Source organism: Sinocyclocheilus grahami, unplaced genomic scaffold (assembly GCF_001515645.1).
Source record: "Sinocyclocheilus grahami isolate Dianchi unplaced genomic scaffold, SAMN03320097.WGS_v1.1 scaffold208.1, whole genome shotgun sequence".
Taxonomy (NCBI): Eukaryota; Metazoa; Chordata; class Actinopteri; order Cypriniformes; family Cyprinidae; genus Sinocyclocheilus; species Sinocyclocheilus grahami.
Window position 1 is genome coordinate 894,156 of NW_015505387.1, and position 4,460 is coordinate 898,615.

Sequence of the window (4,460 nt, forward strand, 5' to 3'; positions counted from 1 at the left end):
TTTAATGTTTACACTTATGGTCTTTGGGGTCAATATGACCCCAAAATTTAAAGAGTAATTGTAAAAAAGATATACATTTTTAATCATACAAATAATATATAACTTTTTTTGTTTACTTCTCATCTATAGATTAATTCTGTGGTTTTGGGACATGTGAATTACTTTTGTTCCTATTTACCACAGAATTCCGCAACTACACCATTAGCTTGCATATAAAATATAATTTTTTTTAATGAAAAATTCACCTAAATGATGATCTAAATTTAATTTAAGTTGTTTCTGGATATTGATATAGGTGTTAGGTGTAGAATTCTGCTATCTGTTGGTTAGAGATAAACCTAAAATTATTACAGTTTAGGAAATAAATGGTTTTGACCAGCAGAGGGCCATAGAGAGCCATTAATTTTACTGGATGTGGCCACTGCTCTTATAACAACTCTTGTGATACATTTTGTGGATTTATGTATATATAAATTTTAGAAAAGACATTAAAAATAAATATTCTTTCAAACAGTAGATTTTTTTGTAGTTTTTGATGCATTTTGAAATATCAGTTTTTACAAAATGCCACAGAAATTTGACAGAAAAGGCCACATAAAACACACCTAAAGGACAAGACTTAGAGTCAGAATGTAGTTGCATATTATTGATTTTACGGTATTGAACCAAGTGTAAAAAAACAATAATTAACTTTAGAATGTAGAAGAAATTAAATAAATAATGTGTAAATAAAGCCAACAGCAATATGCAGAAATCAACAGGAGTGAAGAGTGAACATCAAATAACAATAAAAAATTTGACAAGTGTGTGTGAATTAGGTCTCACCCCTTTATATTTTTGTTCTGCATTTAGGGCTGATTATATTTGCCAAATTCTACACAAATGCTTTCTGCGGCAGTCATACCTGTGTGTGTGTGTGTGTGTGTGTGAGAGAGAGAGAGAGAGAGAGAGAGAGAGAGTGCAAGAGTGTGTGTGTGCATTAGGTCTGACCCCTTTATATTTTTGTTCTGCATTTAGGGCTGATTATATTTGCCATCATCGTCCATCACGATGTTTCACTGTAGACATCGTCCGATGCCAATTTGGTAGACATCGCCCAACCCTAGTTACCATCGTGAAATGCTGCACAGAAAAACATAAATTCTCATGGCTCCAGTCTGCACTGATGTTAACACATAAATGTATAAATTTACAAATGATAAATTATCTTTAAATAAATAAATAAAATCCCTGATTGCACAAGCATTTCTTTGTTTAGTGTATTTTATTTACCAGAATGATAACCAGGTAACCAGCAAACTTTTATGACTTTAATGGAGTTGATGTTGTGATTTTGGTAATGTTATGGCATTAGTATGAAAGTAGAAAATCAATTCAAACAAGTACTTTTGAACGCTGAATGAACTATGCAAAGAAAATATACTTTCTTATTTATTAGCGATGACGAAATCAATATATTAAATTATTTGATATTGAAAATATACAGAATATATATTATATTGAGCAATACATAAAGTATTGCCACTTTTCATATATTATATAGATGTACATGCGATTCTACATACGTGATATATACCATCACACATATATGAAATGCAATATTATATGCAAAGTATATGCAAACAATAAAGAGATAAAATATAAAAGTTCATGAATATGCAGTTTTTGTCTTCATTGCTATATATTTTTGCATGCTGTAGTATATGTAATTACTAGTTCTCCATACATGGAAATATGATATTTAATGTATCACGCTATATTTTCCAGTAGGCTATATTCATTTGTGTGTGTGTGTGTGTGTTTCGTAAGGGAAATGCATTAAAATATCCTCCTTACAGGACAAAACCAGCAGTTCAGTGTCATCGCCGCTGCAAGGCGACAAAGACCATATTTTCAGTACAACAACGAATAATGTATTCTCTCTTCTCTGCAGCTGTTGCAAAGCTGAAACTATGCAGATAAACACATAACACGAAACAGAAAAATGTGAAAAGATTTTCAGAAATGTAATTTCAGTGTAAGGTTCGTACTGAAGACTTTTTCACCCGTTTAATTAATATCTGGCAACATTAGCGGCAACATGAAAGAGTGTTTTTGAACATAATTTTTTTAAATAATTACTGTGCTGTATTTCACTAATCTTGTCAGTTATGTAAACTCATTACAGTTGGCTGGCTACCAATTGGCTGCTATTAATGTTAATGTTAGACCACAATTATGTTACATAACATGCTTATGAAAACATTTAAAAATGATAACGGCAGTGAGGGGGCAGCAAACACAATTAATAAATGAACACTGTCTTCCTGTGCAAAACCAGTTTGCCCTCTCTCTCTCTCTCTCTCTCTCTCTCTGGCGCTCTCGATTAAATACATAGCGTCTATACATAAAGTGAATGCTCTGCAGTACTGTGATTGTAAACAACTGCCTGGCGTCCCATTATCTTTCACTATAAATATAAATATCCCACGCAGCTGTCAAATATCTGGAGACTTAGGATGGCAGTAAACTGCAAAAGCTATAAACTGCAATCAGTCAGACAGCAGCGCGTGACTATTAATGTGCAAATGATATACGTACGTGCTCGATGGACAGCTCTGCATCGGTGAAGCACTTCATATGAACTTGAGACACATCAAGACGAGCTTCCCAAGGGTTTCGGCAGACCGCGGTTGCCAAAGTGGAGCTACTTAAAACATCTGCTCGCTGTGTTTGGAACTTCGACTCTGTGTTCAGAAACAAGGCTGCATAATAAATGCAAACTCTGAGGACTCCTGGAGAGATAGTGTTAGCTCTTTGTGAATGCTATTACTATGCTAATAACAAACTTATTCTTTTCCCCCTGGGGAAAAATTACCGTAACAAAAAAAGACTTTGCATTGGTTTATGAAATTATCGGTAGCTTCTCTCAACCCTGGTAGTGCCACCAGGGGGCAGTTTAACTATGTGATGGAAGATAGCTGCCAGAAGTATTAACGCAGAATCTATTATCTATAGGAAGTATCTCACTCAGGGACGCTATGTTTTCACTATTGCATTTTAAATCAAGTCCTTAAATGATTTCTGAAAGAGAAGTGGCGGAGAAAAGCGTTAAAGAGACAATAAAGAGACGCATTTGGGTGTACAACGAACGCAGGCAACATTTATGAGTCCAGTAATAAAAAGCAAATATTTACCAATTTTCATCTATAGATTAGACACCCTCTGCGTGGTCACAGTCGAGTTGCAAACTAGCAAATGTGCGCTGGGGTGAAGTAAGGGGACAATCTGTTCTACTGTGATAAGTCAAAAAGGAACGTGTGAACAAGGGCATCATTTGCACTACAAAGAATATGTTTTCCCCAGAAAGCATGCAAGCTTAAGTCATTTTGTAGTAATAGGTCTTCAAATTTGTTGCTCAGGTTTTTTTTTTAAGTGATAAAAGTGTATTGGGCTTATTTCCGGCAACATTCCCCGAAACCAATCAAAGCCAATTTTGAAACAAGTGAGAAGCTTAAGTGTCACGTCTTGCTGTCATTTGTCATTCTGAAAAGATGATGAACAGATCTTTCACCCATTGCTCTCTAGGGTTCAGGATGCCGTATATTAAATTGCCAGTCAGTATTCATCCTCGTTCCAGGAAGAAAAAAAACTACACATCTTTACGTACATAATCTTTCATTCCAGCCTTTCCTCATAATCGAGCGGGGCGATGCGCTCATGCACTTGTTTAGGTTGTATGTTAAACAACCTATTTCTCAACTCATTCCCCACACAGCCAGCAGGACACTGAAATCGACTTCTGGAGACAGCTGTGGCTTTGAAGTGCGACAAATAAGTGCTATCAGGCAACTGGCAAGCAGAGAATTGCTCACCATATTATGTTCTTCGACTGGGGACCGCTAAGCTAATGAGTTTGCTCGTCTATCTTCTTAGGTTTGTTCCTGCTTTTGTGTCCAGGCCTATGAGGATCTAGTGTGCCAGGCATTGTAATACTCTTTCTATTGTCACTGCCTCAATCTCCATTTCTTCTGGAATTTAGGGAATCCTGATTCCTGATGCAAATATTTTCACATGAGAAAGACAGTAAGGGCCTTGAAAGTACAGAATAACATACATACAATAGGTAACATACTGTACATACTTGGGAACTCTACAAGGAGACCAGGTTTAAGTCCGGACTCAGTTGTATCACGGTCCCATTGTCCTTCTCGCTCCCATCACTCTAAATCTATACTGTCCTATAATTTAAAGGAAAAAACAATGAAGTTAATATTTAAAGAAAGCATTCCTAAACGATATAATTGCAAGAAAAGGTATGTGGAATTTCTACAGAAACTGTTCTGATCTTCACACAACAATACTATGTCAAAATAACAGACATACACAGAATGCTTAAACAAATACCATGTTTTATACACTACATAAGCATTCACAATGCATTTGAACCCTTGGATTTAATAACTGGTTGAATGTGACGC